The sequence below is a fragment of the Entelurus aequoreus genome, linkage group LG23 (assembly GCF_033978785.1).
Source record: "Entelurus aequoreus isolate RoL-2023_Sb linkage group LG23, RoL_Eaeq_v1.1, whole genome shotgun sequence".
NCBI classification, from domain to species: domain Eukaryota; kingdom Metazoa; phylum Chordata; class Actinopteri; order Syngnathiformes; family Syngnathidae; genus Entelurus; species Entelurus aequoreus.
In genome coordinates this window covers 15,255,246-15,275,579 of record NC_084753.1, presented here as the reverse complement: position 1 = coordinate 15,275,579, position 20,334 = coordinate 15,255,246, and the positions used below count along the sequence as shown (strand labels likewise).

At 39.5% G+C, this 20,334-nt stretch overlaps 1 protein-coding gene across 1 annotated transcript in view; it reads right to left on the bottom strand.

The window, feature by feature from the left end:
• lama2 (laminin, alpha 2) overlaps positions 1-19,597 on the bottom strand; it is a 558,082-nt gene extending 538,485 nt beyond the window's left edge. The window contains exon 1 of the mRNA XM_062033747.1: positions 19,566-19,597. The gene's annotated coding sequence lies outside the window, so the exon portion shown is untranslated. The remainder of the gene's footprint in view (positions 1-19,565) is intronic.
• Between the last annotated feature and the right edge of the window lie 737 nt (positions 19,598-20,334).

Genomic DNA, 20,334 nt, shown 5'->3' with positions numbered 1-20,334 from the left:
GCAGCAGAAGTGCACTTTTTGGAGAGCTGTATTATTTCCAGTTTTGTGCCCAAGGGACTGATTTTATTTAACACTATATTATTATTTATACACCTATAGTGATCACAGAGACAGCTTGTTTTTGTGTTACTGTATATATTTGTTTCTCTGAAAAATCCCACTTAATATACTTTGGGTAACAACGGTCAATATTTATTTATTTTATTTGATTTTTTTAGGTGGGTAACAGTCAATATTTATTTATTTATTAGATTTTATTTTTTTATTATATAATAAAAGTGAGCTTTTGTTAAACCAAATATTGTGTGTTTTTTTCCATATACAACAACCTATCTGGACTCGATAAGAGAATCGATAAGGAATCGGTTCGATAAGAGGATTCGATAATAGGCTCGGACTCGATAATTCCTTATCAAACATCATCCCTAATAATGACCAACACTAAATTACAGTAACGTAGTAGGCTTAAGTAGTCATTAAAAGCAAGGCAGAGGATTTATTTAACAAGTATATCTAATATTTTTTGGCGACTGTAACATTACACACAATGCACGGACATCGTCAACAATGATACTCCATTAGATGGAGCCGGGTACCACAGCTGGCCTAGATAAATTACAAGACGTGTTCACAAATATTAATATAAATATGAAGCATTAAATGCATTGGCAAAAAAGTGAATTGGTGTCATTGCCTCGATTTTTTAACATTGATGAAAACATGTTTTGTCAAAGCCCGAACGACCACCTCTGTGGCAAAGAGCCGCACATTTCAAGTCATGTTCACCCTTGACACATCCCATGTAAGCAAGCTTGTTAGATGAGGCCCCAGGTCAATGCATACGTCAGTACAAAGATGAATGAGAAGACTAATTGATGTGCCTGTTGGCAAGTTTCACCTCAAAATAAACCCCGACAGGACTGACACAAACTTTTCTCTTTAAATATGTGTATATAATATTTGTTGTTCGCATTTAAAACAAAATAAAAAATATCAAAATGGCCCCCCACATACTGTAAGTGGCCCTTGGTGGAAAAAGTCTGGATACCTGTGATCTAAAATATTAGATATTAGATTAGAAAAAAAATAAAAACAGAAACTATGTTTAAATAACAATTTAAAAATAATACTAATTGACAAATTATTTAATTTGAAAAAATTACAACAACAATAATAAACACTGTTTAATGTGTAACTGAACATTAATATTTTCATACAGGCAGAATTTTTGACACACTAGGTTATGCAGTTACACAATCGCATTATTATTATTATTATTATCATTATCATTATCATGGGAAAAAACAACAATAAAAATGTAACAAGAAAAGAGCAAAAAAATCTGAATGGAATGAGAGAAAGCTGAAATGTTCCAACCAATAATTAATAACAATATACTTTGACACCTATAATACAACACTGACACAAAGTTTTGTTTCTAAATATGTACCATATTTTTCGGACTATAAGTCGCAGTTTTTTTCATAGTTTGGCCGGGGGTGCAACTTATACTCAGGAGCGACTTATGTGTGAAATTATTAACACATTACCGTAAAATATAAAATAATATTATTTAGCTCATTCACGTAAGAGACTAGACCAGGGGTCGGCAACCCAAAATGTTGAAAGAGCCATATTGGACCAAAAAAAACAAAAACAAATCTGTCTGGAGCCGCAAAAAATTAAAAGCCATATTACATGTGTCATGAGATATAAATTTAATTAAGAGGACTTAAAGGAAACTAAATTAGCTCAAATATAGCTACAAATTAGGCATAATGATGCAATATGTACATATAGCTAGCCTAAATAGCATGTTAGCATCGATTAGCTTGCAGTCATGCAGTGACCAAATATGTCTGATTAGCACTTCACACAAGTCAATAACATCAACAAAACTCACCTTTGTGCACTCATGTACAAGGTTAAAAGTGTGGTGGACAAAATGAGACAGAAAAAGAGGTGGCATAAAACACGTCCTAGAAAGTCGGAGAAAGTTATGCATGTAAACAGACTATACGGTGAGTTCAAGGACCGCCAAAATAAGTAGGACAAAACGGCGCTCGCCAAATACTTGAATCAGTGAAGCATATTTAATATAAACAGTGTGATTTATAACAATTACGGAGGTTTGTGTCATGTTTGTCCTCCTACAGAAACCATACTAAAACAAAAAAATTGATTTTTTTTCCCCCTCATCTTTTTCCATTCTTCATACATTTTTGAAAAATCTCCAGAGAGCCACTAGGGCGGCGCTAAAGAGCCGCATGCGGCTCTAGAGCCGCGGGTTGCCGACCCCCGGACTAGACGTATAAGATTTCATGAGATTTAGCGATTAGGAGTGACAGATTGTTTGGTAAACGTATAGCATGTTCTATGTTATAGTTATTTGAATGACTCTTACCATAATATGTCACGTTAACATACCAGGCACGTTCTCAGTTGGTTATTTATGCGTCATATAACGTACACTTATTCAGCCTGTTGTTCACAATTCTTTATTTATTTTAAATTGCCTTACCTTCTTGGTGTTGGGTTTTCTCAAATAAATTTCCCCCAAAAATGCGACTTATATATGTTTTTTTCCTTCTTTATTATGCATTTTCACCGGTGCGACTTATACTCCGGAGCGACTTATAGTCCGAAAAATACGGTATATATAATATCTGTTTTTGTCAAAATGGCCCTCACATGCTTTCAATATTCAGTATGTGGCCGCTGGAGGACAAAGTTTGTACACTCCTGATAAAGAATACAAGAATAATACTGAAAGGACAAAGACAACAATGGCGTCATCATGCAATGGATAAATGCAAGAATACAAATGGCTTCTGTATAGTTGCCAACTTGACGCTCCTTTGAAAAGGCATCATTAAGCGTGCACCACATTTCATTTGTGTTTAAATATGACTGAACAATGCGGTGCAGTGTACGCAAGCGCTACTTAGAATCAAATAAAGCATGAAGTAGACTGCACATCCTTGTGTCCGTAATGCAAATAGCTTATTATGCTGTGAATTCCGAGGCGTGCTCAATTGCTGCACTCGTGTTGGAGTGTTCTTCCGCTGAATAGCTGTCGTGTGATGGAACTGTGTCCTCTGTAAGGACAATATTAGGGAGCACCGGGTGTTTGTGTGTGTGTGTGTGTGTGTGTGTGTGTGTGTGTGTGTGTGTGTGTGTGTGTGTGTGTGTGTGTGTGTGCAAGTGTACTGATGCACACACCGCAAAGCAAGGGTGATAGACACACGTACTCATGGTTCATCAAGGAATACAACTGGAGATCATGCGTCATATTTTGCACACGTGTCCGTGCATAATACATGTACTGTTTATTGGTATATATGCAAGTCTTTTATGCCTTTATTTTATTACTAGGATACATTAAACTGTAGTAATTGAGGATTTAGTGGCTGTTGAAGGTCCCATAAAAGAACCACATTAAAAAATATGACTATTTGTTGAAGGGCTGACGAATGACCTAAAATGTAAAAAAAAAAAAAAAAAAAAAAAAAAAAAAAAAAAGTTTTATATCCTATTAAACAGGAAAATGTGAATTTTCCGCTGCTGCTTTATTGGTGCCAATATAACTCACTGTGTGCCAGCTTAATAAAGTTTTTATTGAGATGCAAAAAATCACTGGCAAGATAAAATGCATAATCTTTCTCAAGCTCTTCAGACTGCCAAGTTCTAGGGGTAGAATGAAACTCGGTTTGGATTCCAACTGCTGGGTAATGAGTTAACATCATTTTGTCCGTCACGGATTTAGATATTCAGAACCGAGTTAGTCCAGTAATATTTGGCCCAGTTACACTTCAAACCACAAACAGTGAGTTATCGTGCATCATTTCGTGACCTTCGGCTCATAAAAAGCTCCCTTATATAAACATTTCATTAGGTGTTATAAAACTCTCTGAAGAGATCTTGAAGCAGGGTCGGCTCCTGGCATAAACAGGCCACCAAAGTCCGAGATGTCAGACATTTTGTGGCATTCAGCAACAGTTGTTTTTTGAGACATTTTGGCTATGTTAAGAAAGGGTTGGGCATCAACCATCGAAGGGAACCGGGTTTTGTATTCTGTTTCTCCCGCTACCGTCCAATTTTTTAAATGTTGATTCCTATTTCTGTGGCTCAGGCTGCCAATCAGAAGAGGTAGAGCAGCAAGCTGTATTTTCATACATTTTAAGACATTTTGGCTGTGTTGAGTAGGGATGGGAATCGAGCGTTGAAGGGAACCGGGTATTAAATTTCGATTCTCCCGCAACCATCCAAATTTCGAAACGTTGATTCCTATTTTCGATGCTCTGTCTGCCAACCGAAAGAAGTAGAGTAGCTAACAGTATATTCATACATTTTTAGACATATTGGCATCGAGCATCGACGGGAACCGGGTCTTACATTCCGATTCTCCCACAACCATCAAAATTTGTAAACGTTTATTCCTATTTTCAATGCTCAGTCTGCCGACTGGGAGAGGTAGAGCAGCCAACTTTATCATCATACACTTTAAGACATGTTGGCTCTGTTGAGTAGGGTTCGGCATCGACCATTGAAGGGAACCTTACATTCCGATTCTTCTGCAGTCGTCCAAATTTCAAACTGTTGATTCCTATTTTCGATGCTCAGTCTGCTGACCGGAAGAGTGAGAGTAGCTAACAGTATATTTATACATTTTAAACATATCGGCTGTGTTGAGTAGGGTTGGGCATCGAGAATGGAAGGGAACCAGGTCTTAAATTCCGATTCTACCACAACCATCCAAATTTCTAGTCGTCGATTCTTATTTTTGATACTAAGACGTGAAGAGGTAAAAGAGCTGCCAATCAGAAGAGGTAGAGCAGCAAGCTGTATTTTCATACATTTTAAGACATTTTGGCTGTGTTGAGTAGGGTTGGGAATCGAGCGTTGAAGGGAACCGGGTATTAAATTTCGATTCTCCCGCAACCATCCAAATTTCGAAACGCCGATTCCTATTTTCGATGCTATGTCTGCCAACCGAAAGAGGTAGAGTAGCTAACAGTATATTCATACATTTTTAGACATATTGGCATCGAGCATCGACGGGAACCGGGTCTTACATTCCGATTCTCCCACAACCATCAAAATTTGTAAACGTTTATTCCTATTTTCAATGCTCAGTCTGCCGACTGGGAGAGGTAGAGCAGCCAACTTTATCATCATACACTTTAAGACATGTTGGCTCTGTTGAGTAGGGTTCGGCATCGACCATTGATGGGAACCTTACATTCCGATTCTTCTGCAGTCGTCCAAATTTCAAACTGTTGATTCCTATTTTCGATGCTCAGTCTGCTGACCGGAAGAGTGAGAGTAGCTAACAGTATATTTATACATTTTAAACATATCGGCTGTGTTGAGTAGGGTTGGGCATAGAGAATGGAAGGGAACCAGGTCTTAAATTCCGATTCTACCACAACCATCCAAATTTCTAGTCGTCGATTCTTATTTTTGATACTAAGACGTGAAGAGGTAAAAGAGCTAGCTGTATCTTCATACATTTTGAGACATTTTGGCTATGTTGAATAGGGTTGGGCATCAAGCATCGAATGGAACTTGGCCTTACATTGCGATTCTCCCACAACCGTCCAAATTGCTAAATGTCAATTCCTATTTGCGATACTCAATCCGCTGACCGAAAGAGGTCGAGTAGCTAACTGCATTGGAGTCAAGGACATTTGAACCTGGTTATAGCCTTGAGAGGCTGCCCGCTGATTTGAATGTTGTTGAGAAATCCTTTTGTGTTGTTCATCATGACCTTAGTCTTCTCTGAACTATTCCGAAGACCTTAGAGGTGGAAACAAGCCTCTGGAAAAGAATGGACGGTTCCGCTCTATTTCCCGCTAGTGCATCGAGGTCATAAAGAATGCGGAAGTTTGTAAGATTTGGGCCTGTGATGGTGGCAGTTCCCTCATATCCGTCCAATGCCTCAGTCATAAGCGGCTCCAAGAAGATGTTGAACAGAGTGGGTGAGAGTGCTGTAGGCAGTGCTGTTGTACGCCCACTGTGGTCTTGAACCATCTGCCTATGGTGTTGTTAAAGATGACAGCTTTGGTTGCCTTCTCAAAGAGGTGTTGAAGGACCCAGGTGTCTCTCAGATGCCTTTCTGAAACTTATAAAGAAGTGGTACAGATGTTGCTGGTTTTCCAGGTACTTCTCACAAAGTAAACTCAGATTGTAGCGACCAGCTCAGAAATCTGCTTGTTCCCCTGCAATTATCCTCTTCTCTTGAGGTTCTCCGTCTGTTCAAGATCACTGTGAGTGGGACCTTGCTGACTTTTGTGCCACGTCAGGAGCCTGCAGAACATGACCAAGCAGGAGCTGGTGCAGATGTACTTGCATGTTCCGCCTGGAGGTGAACAACAGCAGGCTGATGCGCACAATGCAGCCCGGGGGGGTCTGAGCGTGGAGGACTCTTTGGTGAGGCTCCGGGCGCTGGAGAGACCGGGCCCAAAGCATGAAACTCCAGAGAACCAGCCCGGGGAGGACCAGGGACAGGTCACCAGCAACTAGGGACTTTTGTCGGTCTTGGGGATTTCATTGAGGTGCAGTATCGGTCAGGGCTGTCTTTTTCCCTGTCTGGATTTGAGTTGTTTTGCAAAGGAATCATAAATGTTTTTTTTGTTTTGTCTCTTTGATGTGTAATTTTTCCTTTTGTTTTTTTTAAAATGACCAACAGTTTGGCGCGCATGTGGACGCAGGGACTACTCTCTCCCTGAGCTTGGAAATTTGGAATATTTTTCAACATGTTGATCTGTTTAAAATGCATACGGTTTAATAAACAAACATTTGCATAAAACCACAAAAAATTATTAGTCCAGTGATTCTCAAGCTGCGGTATGCCGGCTCCATCTAGTGGTATGCCAAAGAATCACTTGATTAAAGTACAGTGTTTTATTTTCCCATATTGGAACACAGTGTTACTGTTTCAAACTGTGTGTAATGTTACAGTGGCCAAAAATAAAAAATATACTTGTTAAATAAAACCTCTGCCTTGTTTTTATTGAATACTTAGGCATACTACGCTACTGTATATTACTGTTGGTCATTATGGTGGTAATTGGACAGCCAATATGTGTTCATGATGTGTTAACGTAGTGAGAAAAAAATTAGAACCCCTGGTCTAGTCCCATGTTGATAGTATTAAAAACTTGACAATTATTTGTCTAAGATACACTTCATAATCATGATTATTTACCAGTTAACTATGGGAAAATGTGATTAATCGCAATTAAATATTGTAATTGTTTGACAGCCCTACTAGTGATATATTCCCAGTAACTTTTAGGAAGCAGATATTTTTTGCCATTTGTACAAAAAAGGAGTAATTACATTTTTATTGAAGGTTCAAGATCCAATAAAAGAGCAGTATTATATATGGCTGGTAATGCTCATTATCATAAATGTATTCATCTAAGAATATATCTGGTATTGTGGTGTAGGACTGTACTACATTATACTGAGAAGTGGTTCTAATATTTTGTCTCGTTCCGGTAGCGAAATAAGGAAATGTATTAATATTAAAATCCGTTCTCAGTATGATACAGTACACCACTGCAAACTGCAAGCAGAATAATTTATCAGTAGCATTATTATCGTTGTCAAGGTAAAAGCATATATTTTGTCAATAGAAAATGTACTTTATCAGCAACTATATGACAGTTTTTTGTGATGTTGTTTACTGTAGTGGAACTATTGATTGTGTTTGGAGATATAACCTAATTAAATAGTGTCTGCTGTTAATTAAAAGTGAAACCTGTCATTAACATAATTCCCAAATACGATAGAGAACGCTATCATATTTTTTAATAAAACGAGCTCAAGGATCCACCAGTGAAGATGGATGTAAAGCTTTTTGATCAACATGAATGGATTTTAAAGGGCCTGGCTACTGGCTGGAGTTGAAAAGAATCTCTCAACTCGCCGTCATCTTCAGAGCCAATGAGGGATTTTTCGTTTGGTGGTCTCTGAGGCTCGCTGTGATTGGAATCGGCTTCAGGTTGTGCGCGGCGTCGCCAATTAGGAATTAACTGGCAGGAGCACAGAGGGAAAGTAGAAGTGACAGTGGGAAGCACGGAGGGAGGGGGGTGGTCATGGCATACTGGAGCGTCAGATTCTTCCACGAGACGCTTTCAACCGCGAGCGCTTCCGTTTTCTCCGCATCAAAGTTGGATGTGAATGTGTGCCGTGTGATGTTGCTTCCATGTTTTCCATGTTCCCACATCCAAAACACAGACGCTCCATCAAAGTAGCTCCATGTCCCCCTCTCATCTTCCTCCTTCCACCTCACCCCCTGAATCCAAAAGGTCCAGCGTCATCTTCTCCTTCCTCCTTCTTTTGTTCTCACCTGCACCCTCAACATGTTCCAAGCACTTGGTGCAGGGACAAAGCACTCCTTCTCCTCCTCCTCCTCCTCCTTCCTCTGCTCCCGCATCCTGGAGCAGTGTGGGCCTGATGCCAAAGATATCTTCATCTCCTCATCCTCAAACCACACTCCCTGTCTGTCTTCATTCAGCGACAGGCTTTACCTTAATTGGTCCTCTCCTTTTCACCTTCACTGAAGATAGTTTTTCCGCTTATCATTATCGCAGCAATGATATTCTGATTTTAAAGTAATTACACTGCTTCTAAGTCTATTTTCTCTCCTCTGTCAGGGCATCGTTGTGTTGGTTTTGTCCTTTGCTCACCTTTGTCAGATTGCATTAGATTGGTTCTTTTAGCCTGCTTCTCTAAAGAGGAAACACAGGTATGTTTCTTTCTCTGATGTGGTCTTTTCCTAATACCCTTCATATGTTCTTGACGTTGCCGGAATGTTCTTGTATTACTGTTTGAACTCTTAGGTAGGAATGCTTGAGTTAGTTCAGAGTACTCAAGTAGGAAGGTAATGATAAACGGTATTGATGAGCGCCGCGGCTGATGTTTCAAAGGCCTACTGAAATGAATTTTTTTTATTTAAACGGGGATAGCAGATCTATTCTATGTGTCATACTTGATCATTTCGCGATATTGCCATATTTTTGCTGAAAGGATTTAGTATAGAACGACGATAAAGATTGCAACTTTTGGTATCTGATAAAAAAAAGGCTTGCCCCTACCGGAAGTAGCGTGACGTAGTCAGTTGAACATATACGCAAAGTTCCCTATTGTTTACAATGATGGCCGCATGAAGTGAGAGAGATTCGGACCGAGAAAGCGACAATTTCCCCATTAATTTGAGCGAGGATGAAAGATTTGTGGATGAGTAAAGTGCAAGTGAAGGACTAGTGGGGAGTTGAAGCTATTCAGATAGGGAAGATGCTGTGAGAGCCGGGGGTGACCTGATATTCAGCTGGGAATGACTACAACAGTAAATAAACACAAGACATATATATACTCTATTAGCCACAACACAACCAGGCTTATATTTAACATGCCACAAATTAATCCTGCATAAAAACACCTGCGTGTTTGTTATGCTAGCTCCTAGCTCCTCTGCTAGCTCCTAGCTCCATAGAACACGCCAATACAATTCAAACACCTGATCAACACACACAATCACTCAGCCCAAAAGACCGTTCACCTAACCCAAGGTTCATAAAGCTTATATATTTTTAAAAAGTTACGCACGTACGATACGGTACGTGTTATGCTAGCTCCTAGCTCCTATGCTAGCTCCTAGCTCCATAGAACACGCCAATACAATTCAAACACCTGATCAACACACACAATCACTCAGCCCAAAAGACCGTTTACCTAACCCAAGGTTCATAAAGCTTATATATTTTAAAAAAGTTACGTACATACGCAAAAAAAAGTTGCGCACATACGGTCAAGCGATCAAATGTTTAGAAGCCAAAGCTGCATACTCACAGTAGCACGTCTGCGTCTTTGTCATCCAAATCAAAGTAATCCTGGTAAGAGTCTCTGTTGTCCCAGTTCTCTACAGGCGTCTGTGTATCGAAGTCAAAAGTCCTCCTGGTTAGAGTCTCTGTTATCCGAGTTCTTCCATCTTGACTGCATCTTTCGGGAATGTAAACAAAGAAGCGCCGGCTGTGTACTGTTGTGGCTGACTACGTTCGAAAAATACGTCCATTTCGCACCGACAACTTTCTTCTTTGCTTGCTCAGCTTCCTTCTCCATAATGCAATGAACATGATTGAAACAGATTCACGAACACAGATGTCCAGAATACTGTGGAATTATGAAATGAAAACAGAGCTTTTTCGTATTGGCTTCAATGTGGAAGGCATACCCGTGTTCCCCGGTCTACGTCACGCGCATACATCATCCTCAGAGGCGTTTCGAACCGGAAGTTTAGCGGCAAATTTAAAATGTCACTTTATAAGTTAACCCGGCCGTATTGGCATGTGTTATAATGTTAAGATTTCATCATTGATATATAAACTATCAGACTGCGTGGTCGGTAGTAGTGGGTTTCAGTAGGCCTTTAAATTATAATAATGATAATGATAAATGGGTTATACTTGTATAGCGCTTTTCTACCTTCAAGGTACTCAAAGCGCTTTGACAGTATTTCCACATTCACCCATTCACACACACATTCACACACTGATGGCGGGAGCTGCCATGCAAGGCGCTAACCAGCAGCCATCAGAGGCAAAGGGTGAAGTGTCTTGCCCAAGGACACAACGGACGTGACTAGGAAGGTAGAAGGTGGGAATTGAACCCCAGTAACCAGCAACACTCCGATTGCTGGCACAGCCACTCTACCAACTTCGCCACGCCGCCCCAAATTAAAATTATTTAGGGTGTGAATCTCTGGGCAGCTAATTATTACCGGGGTGATGATTTGATTCTCGATTTCAACCGAGTTTGGCAATGTATTATTTTGTATAATAATTATAATACAACAGGTTAGAAAATCTCCCTCTGGTTGCCTAAAAATGTCTTTTTAGAAATTGATTCTTAGAAAAAAACAAAAAAAATGTTTATCAATTTTCGAAAATAATCAATTGATTTAGAATCTGGATAAATCCATCTATCTTCTTTCGTTTCTCCGACATCGGGTTGCGGGGGCAGCAGCCTAAGCAGAGAAGCCCAGACTTCCCTCTCCACAGCTACTTTGTCCAGCTCTTCCCCCGTAATTTCCGAGGCATTTCCAGGCCAGATGTGCTGTAAACACCTCCCCATTGCGGCGTCCGGGGGAATTCTGATCAGACGCCTAAACCACCTCATCTGGCTTCTCTCGATCGGGGTAAATAAGAATCGCTATTTGGACTTGAATCGATTTTTTTGTGCACCCATAAAAATTATAAATAAACCATGATTGATAACTGCATTTTGATAAACTCACAGACTGACTGGTGCCAGCTAACTAGCTTAAATGTTCAAATGAAAAAAAGAGACATTAACGTCTTACCCCATTAGGAAACAAAATCTATCCCAATCTATCCATCCATCCATCCATTTTGCAGAGGGTGCTGGAGCCTATCTCAGCTGCAATTGGGCGGAAGGTACCCCAATCTAAACCTATATAAACACATTACTGTCTGAGCAACTAGTATATTCCGTTGTGCACATTGAACCTACAAACTGTGCTCTCTTATGACAGAGATCATTCTGTATTTAGAGGAATACGAGACGGACGTGTCTTTACAGTGCGTTCAAGGACTGCTGAATAGAGTAGAACGTCACAACGGCCGGCAAAAATAATAAACAATAAGATTTTATATGTTATGCACTTTTCATTGAAATACATCTTAAAGTGCTACATTTAAAACAATAAAAGCTTAGGGATTAAAACAGATACTAAAATTAAAACACTATCAGTCAAGGATTAAAAAACACAAAATATAAAAATAATAGCTTTTTTTAATAGTATGTCTATTTTATGTTACGTATAAAAAAACGGTCAAAATATATTTCAGTGTGTGTATAAGGACTTTTTGAGCACATTCAACAATACCACGATATAAATGATAACCGTGATATGAAAATTTCAAGTACGTGTGGTACGTGTACTACTAGTGGTACACGGGCTCCATTTTGTGGCACACCAAAAGAATCACTTAATTAAAGTACAGTGTTTTATTTTCCTATATTCAAACACAGTGTTACGGTTTAAACTGTGTGTGATGTCACAGTGGCCAAAAATATTAAATATACTTGTTAAATCCATCCATCCATTTTCTACCGCTTATTCCCTTCGGGGTCGCGGGGGGCGCTGGAGCCTATCTCAGCTACAATCGGGCGGAAGGCGGGGTACACCCTGGACAAGTCGCCACCTCATCGCAGGGCCAACACAGATAGACAGATAACATTCACACTCACATTCACACACTAGAGCCAATTTAGTGTCGCCAATCAACCTATCCCCAGGTGCATGTCTAAAACCTCTAACTTATTTTTTAATGAATACTTGGGCCTACTACGCTACTGTATTTTTTAATGTTGGTCATTAGAGTGGTACTTGGAGAGGCAAGTTTTTTCTGAGGTGATACTTGGTGGAAAAAAGTTTGAGAACCACCGCCCTAGACTCAAGTAAAAGTAAAAAGTATAAAGCCCAATAATAACTTGAGAAAAAAGTAAGTGTTCAGTGAAAAAACTCACTGAGTATCTGGTGAGTAGCTATTTATTTATTTAAGTGGTACTTGTACTGCAAACGTATAGTTGCTGTAGGTTTTATTTGTTCAAAGAACGCCCACAAAACAATGAACACCGAGGATCTGTCAAGCACTGTGCACCCTGAGCTACCCATGCTCTGTTCACATTATAAGGCAGGGGTGGGCAATTAATTTTTACCGGGGGCCGCATGAGCTACCCGAGCACTGCTGGAGGGCCACATCGACAATATTTCAATTAAATTTTGCTCAATATTATTTTTGATATATACCGTAAGATAAATAATAATAATAATAATAATAATAGTAATACTTCAACATAGTGTGTGTAACAGCATTCCATGACTAATATATATAAATTAACATTAATAATAAATGACAGTAAAATAAGCACACGTATGACTGAGGAGTCATAGTGTAACTTTGTGTGGTGTTTGAGTTGTCCGACTTTTTGTGTGGCCGTAAACGCACCAGTGGTTTAGTGCTATGTGTGTTGGTGACTGATGACAAGTTGGTTTTGGCCTGGTTTGTATGGCAGAAAATGACTAGTTTTTCGAGATAGAATTGTTTTACTCATGTTTTTGGTGTGGTTATGTCCGAATATAAACAGTTTTGTTCAATAAAGTGATCGATATAATTCCTGTCCTCGAAGCATCTCGATAGACGTTACAATAATTGAACGGTGTTCAATTGAACGGTGTTGACGAACACCGCTTGTTGTCACTGTCACTTAAAGTTGCATTGCAAAATTCCATAGAATAAATATGTTTATTTTGTTTATAATTCAGATGGGATTTGATTTGGTGCGTGGCATATACTTGCTGCGCGCAGCGGGCGCTTGAGCAGTGCGCAATTGCGCAGGCACGCACCTTAGGTGAGGGGACGTTGCTTTGCAGTTCATGTGTTGTTGAAAACACGGCATTCCTCATCAACTTTTCTCTTTTTGGCGTCTCGGGTGTAAACCGTGCATCACTTGTCGCTGCATGTGCACCTTCACTCGCAGGTTACACACGGACACACGCCCATAAATAATACTTTTCAAAATAAAAGCAGCACAGTTGTATTGCGCGCAGGACATAGATGTTTTTTCAACTTTATTTTGTAATTGCAGTTGTTCACATTCACTCACAATCACGCATACGTCCACACGGAAGTAATACAAATAACGATTTTCAAAACAAAAGCAGCACCGTTGTATTGCACACTCGACATAGATACTTTTTAAAATGTATTTTGTAATTTATAATTGGCCTCACGCGGGCCGGACAGGGACGCACAAAGGGCCGGATGCGGCCCGCGGGCCGCAGAATGCCCAGGTCTGTTATAAGGCATTTAAGCCCACTGCGAACCTTTAACTGTTATGACAATATGCTTTTAGATAGTTTTTTGTAACTAACACTTGCAACTGATATCTATCAAAAACCAAGGTACCACTTCTTCTTTCTTTTTTTTATAAAATAAATTACAAATGCAAGCCCCCTTTAATTGATTGTGTTAAAGCCCTGAGGTCAAACATTAACAAAGTTGTTTCAAGTATTGGCAATGAAGTGACTGATTGCTTCGTGCCTTCATTAGGTTGAGTTGATGTGGGCTGCAGAGACCAGTAAGGTCATCAGAGACAACCTCCCCACCGACCGCTGACCTCTGTCTGTCAACTTGTGTCTGCTAGTGTCTGATGTATTGAACGTGCGCATACACAAAATCCTTGCTTACACACTTGTTCACGGCAAAGATGAGGTGCCTCACGCCAACTTCATGCTTCACCTACGCACAGTTGGGCATGTGGTGGACACTTTTGCAACACACAGAGGTGGTCGTTTGGGCTTAGCCAACATGTGATTTTAAACATATGAAAGGATCGAGGCAAGTGTTAATTTTGACAACAGTTTTTAAATTAGCTTTAGTTATACTCTTTTGATGAACATGTATTTTAGTTTTAGTCCTATTTTAGTCGTCTAAACTAATTTAGTTTTAGTCGACAAAATACCTCAATATTTTAATCGACTAAAACAAAGTATCTTCAAAGTTGTCTTGAAAGCACTTTTGTTAATTATGATTGCAGAGCATCTCAAAAACGACATTCACAAGACCTGCACTCCATGAATATTTCAATAAGTACATTTCACACTAAACCTTATTGTGTGTTATTGCTACAGCTGAAATTGAGCATTTTTTTCAAATGTTGAATAATTCATGACTAAAATGGTCAGGTGATGATTAGCTAGCAGAAGACGCTTCAAGTTGGTTGTATTTTTACCAGAGAAAATGAAGCCAGAGGGCTTACAATGTGTTTTGTTGTCTACCTTGCAAAGGTAAAATGTGTCCAAATGTCTTCTTTATCTTTCAGGGGTGGAAGACATATTGTAATGATGTGAGTAACAATGCAGAATAGGGAAGTAACGATATGAGTATTTAATATCACGGTTATTGTGACCAAAATGATCATGGTTATCATTATTATTGTAGAATGTGCTCAAAAAGCTTTTTAAACATAACTAAAATAAATAGACACACTGTTAGAAAAAACAGTATTTTGCATTTCAGTTTGTTATGTTTCACTGAAGTGTTTTAGTCTTATTGTTGTATCTGTTTTAATAACCTTTTATTGTTGTACTGTAAATATTTGTCTGGACAGCAGCACTTTAGTGAAGTTAATCATATTTATATAGCGCTTTTCTCTCGTGACTCAAAGCGCTTTACATAGTGAAACCCAATAAGTTACATTTAAACCAGTGTGGGTGGCGCTGGGAGCAGGTGGGTAAAGTGTCTTGCCCAAGGACACAACGGCAGTGACTAGGATGGCGGAAGCGGGGATCAAACCTGGAACCTCAAGTTGCTGGCACAACCACTCTACCAACCAAGCTATCTTTAAGAGTTATCTAAATGAAAAGTGATTAACAAATAAAATATATACTATGTATCACTTCTGGTGAGTGTTGTGTCTGTCCTACTCTGTTCAGCGGTACTTGAACGCACCATATAAACATATGTCTCTTTTCCTCTGAGGAAAGATCGATCATCATAATTCCGTGCTAAAAGAGCACATCTTGTAGGTTCAATGTTCACAACTGAATGATTTAGTTGCTCAGACAGTAATGTGTTTATCAAAGTTTAAAATTGGGGTATGTTGTTTTTATGTTAGCATTTAAGCTGGCGAGCTGGCACCAATAAGTACGTTGTGGCCCCTGAGTTAATAAGCCTGCTCAGTGGCCTTGTGGTTAGAGTGTCTGCCCTGAGATCGGTAGGTCGTGAGTTCAAACCCCGGCCAAGTCATGTCAAAGACTATAAAAATGGGACCCATTACCTCCCAGCTTGGCACTCACCATCAAGGGTTGGAATAGGGGGTTAAATCACCCGAGCCCGGCCACCGATGCTGCTCACTGCTCCCTCGCCTCCTAGGTGGAACAAGGGTATGGGTCGAATGCAGAGGGTAATTTCACCACTCCTAGTGTGTGTGTGAATATCAGTGGTACTTTAACTTTAACTTTTAACAGGGTAACACTGACCGTCGGGAGTGTTGTCGCCATAATCATTATTACCGTTTGTCGTTACATTCCTGCAATATAGTCTTGTTTCCAGGTGAAAAATCCAAACAACGTGTCTTTGTAGTTATAGTTCACATTGGATCCCCGCCATGTTTCATCCCCGCCCCTCTCCTGCATGCTACTGTGATTATATTAGATTGATTACGTGTCCCACCCACCTAAAAAGGAAAATAAATATGATTGGATTTTATTTTCATCTCGTTTTTATTCGTCGACTAAATGGTCGATTCATTTCGTCATTGTTTTTCGTCAACGTGCATTTGTTTTGACTCGTTATCGACCTATTTTAGTCAGGAGAAAATAGGTTGTTGACAATAACTAAGACTAATATTTATAGTCAGAAAGATCCACACTGATCGAGGCAAGGACACAAAATTTACTTTTTAGCAAATGCATTTAAAAGCCTACTGAAAGCCACTACTACCGACCACGCAGTCTGATAATTTATATATCAATGATGAAATCTTAACATTGCAACACATGCCAATACGGCCGGTTTAACTTATAAAGTGCAATTTTAAATTTCCCGCTAAACTTCCGGTTGAAAACTCCTTTGGATATGACATATGCGCGTGACGTAGCCAGTAGAACAGAGGTATGGCTCCCCCATTGAGGACAATACAAAAAGCTCTGTTTTCATTTCATAATTCCACAGTATTCTGGACATCTGTGTTGGTGAATCTTTTGCAATTTGTTTAATGAACAATGGAGACTGCAAAGAAGAAAGTTGTAGGTGGGATCGATGTATTAGCGGCTGGCTGTAGCAACACAACAAGGAGGACTTACTTGGATAGCAGATGCAATAGCCGATGCTAGCCGCCAACCGCATCTGTGATCGGGTGAAGTCCTTCGTCGCGCCGTCCATCGCTGGAACGCAGGTGAGCACGGGTGTTGATGAGCAGATGAGGGCTGGCTGGCGTAGGTGGAGCGCTAATATTTTTATCATAGCTCTGTGAGGTCCGGTTGCTAAGTTGCTAAGTTAGCTTCAGCGTCACTAGCAACAGCATTGTTAAGCTTTGCCAGGCTGAGAATTATTAACTGTGTAGTTACATGTACATGGTTTAATAGTATTGTTGATCTTCTGTCTACCCTTCCAGTCAGGGATTTATTTATTTTGTTTCTCTCTGCATTTGAGCCAGATGCTATCACGTTAGCTCAGTAGCTAAAGAGCTCCGCCGATGTATTGTCGTGGAGATAAAAGTCACTGTGAATGTCCATTTCGCGTTCTCGACTCTCATTTTCAAGAGGATATAGTATCCGAGGTGGTTTAAAATACAAATCCGTGATCCACAATAGAAAAAGGAGAGAGTGTGGAATCCAATGAGCCAGCTTGTACCTAAGTTACGGTCAGAGCAAAAAAAGATATGTCTTTCACTGCATTCTAGTCCGTCACTCTAACGTTCCTCATCCTCGAATCTTTCATCCTCGCTCAAATTAATGGGGTAATCGTCGCTTTCTCGGCCCGAATCGCTCTAGCTGCGTTGAAAACAATAGGAAAATATGAGGAGGTGAACAACTGACTACGTCACGCTACTTCCAGTAGGGGCAAGGCTTTTTTTTATCAGAGACCAAAAGTTGCGAACTTTATCGTCGTTGTTCTATACTAAATCCTTTCAGCAAAAATATGGCAATATCGCGAAACGATGAAGTATGACACATAGAATGGATCTACTATCCCCGTTTAAATAAAAAAAATTCAATTCAATTTAATGCTTTATATTCATAACAATATTTGTGAGGACATCTAATAATGGCGCAAATAGCACCGGAGATGGTGGAGATATGGCCCGATTATGGGTCACGCGTAGCTGCTACAACAAAAAGCTTTCCTGGGTTGCAATAATAAATTGAGTAATCAAAAGTCAAAGACTTTCATATCCTTTTTGATATGCTGGCATGTTCAAATATAAAAGACTGCAAACCAAATATAACAATTTTCACATGAAACTCTAATCTGGCTGTGAGAAGGCTACTGTATGAACACATTTTGTTGTAAATTACACAAAATTATTATATTATTATTGGGATAACTTGATTCACCCAACTAAGTTTTACGTATTTCCACAGCAGCTATCTTTTTCAAGCGGGGTGCAGCACTACTTTATCACCTGTCCCCTGGCCTGTTTTGGCCACATCCATCTTCTTCTCCTTCTTCCTGATGTAGAACCATTTCTTTTTTTATTTCAGCCTGTTTGCAGTTCTCAGAGCCCACAGCATTGAGAGGCTTAGAATCTCAACCCTCTTGTGTGCTCCAAACACGAGAAAGAAGCACACCCTACTGACTTTTATTTAATTCTGGTTGCAGATCTCAGGCACACAATTTCAATATGATGTATTTATAAGGGGGCATGGTCAGGGCGTGCCCAGCCATGCAGACGTCTGCGGTCGATTCCACGTTGATTAGGATGTGAAAAACAAATGTGCTCGGATTAATGCGTGCACACACTTTAATACAGTGGAATTTTTTCTTGCGTATGATGTATTCTGGATTTGGACATACAGCAATTTCTTGTGGGACATCCGCACAACTCTTAAAACACATGTACGCGGTTCTAAAACACTCGTATGCGAATCTGAATACACACACTCGGATTGATATACACACACACAAATTAGTACACACGCACGCAAATTGGATTACACGCGCAAAGATTGAGATAGACGTTTGCAAATAATTTTGCTACAATAATACTTCCATATGAAAGACACTGCTTCTGACTGTTTCATCATCAGCTATTGCAGTCGTAGTTAAACTTTTGTCACCACGTACCACCTCAGAAAAAAACTGTATGTGTACCACCATAATGGCCAACATTAAATACAGTAGCATAGTATGCTTAAGTATTCATTAAAACATGTAAAAGTTTATTTCATATTTTGGCCACTGTAACATTTTGAATATTGTGTTTGAATATTTGATTTAATGATTCTTTGGTATGTGCAGCACAGATTGAAAATCTCTGATCTAGTCTGCATAATAAATACAAGTTTTATATGCAGTATCTATCAGTGAACTATGTAGAACAGAACAGCCTGGAACAGAGTTTCTGCAGGGGGTTCTTGACATTTTTGGTGGATTTCACTTTTTATAATATGTATTTTTTATATTCCCCACGCAGTTTATTCCCCACGCAGTTTTTCCACTAATTGAAATGTCTTGAAATAGTCATTAACATTGATGTTACACACTGTAGTGTAGTTTAGAAGGAGCAGTGGCATGCACACCATACTTACTGTACCTTGTAGGTTTGAAATAAAAAACATGAATAAATAATGATATTATTACATTCATGTTAGCATTTAGGATAGAATTGCAATTAGCACTCCAGTTGCCAGCGATTACCAAGCCAATCGCCAGCTAGCAATTAGCGTGCTAGTTGCCAGCCAGCTATTAGCAGCGCTATGCTGTGTTATTTGAATATTATATTATTGCACAATAAAAAGGTACCTTTAGGACCAGTGTATAAGCAGAGGGGCCCCGCTGTCTCTCCATCAGTTTGGTGGTCCTTGGCCTGGAAAATATTGAAGACACCAGTGTTAGAATATTGTGAGATATCGCCACATCGCAATTATGTACCGTATCGATGGTTTTAGGTTTGAATCTCAACACAGATGTCGCCATGTTCACCCAAACTTGTGTGGGTTTACGCCAGATTCAAAATTGTCCCTAGGTGTGACTGCGGCGGGAATTCTCAGATCTTCCAGGGACTTATTCTCTGGTTTGTAAACAATACTGTAGTATATCCTGATACTACACTTGGTATCGTGACTGTCGATATTTGTTTCAATCCGCCCACTCCTGTTTACATTCAAAATCTCCAGCTTAGTGGTTGGCACGGCTTTTTATGCCCTCCTACAGTGTGTGGTATAGCATGTTAGCATGTCGTCCAGTGATGAAAAAAAACATATGAAAAAAACATTATTTGTCGCCATGGAGACAAAGATTACTGATTTAGAAGCGGCTTTGCACTGTGGAGGGAAGTTAGCCGCTAGCAAAGACACTACATTGCGTTGAGGACGTGTTTGTTTGCTTATCGCTGTCGAATGTGCGGGACACAGCTCAAATGTGTCATCAGAGGTATGAAGACAGTATTCAAAGTTTTATATTCGGCCAAAGGTTTATCATTTATATCGTATATTTTCTATATAGTGCAACGCTAGCTTAAAAAAAATTATTAAAAAACAATGAAATTTAATAAAACAAAGGCTAAAGACAC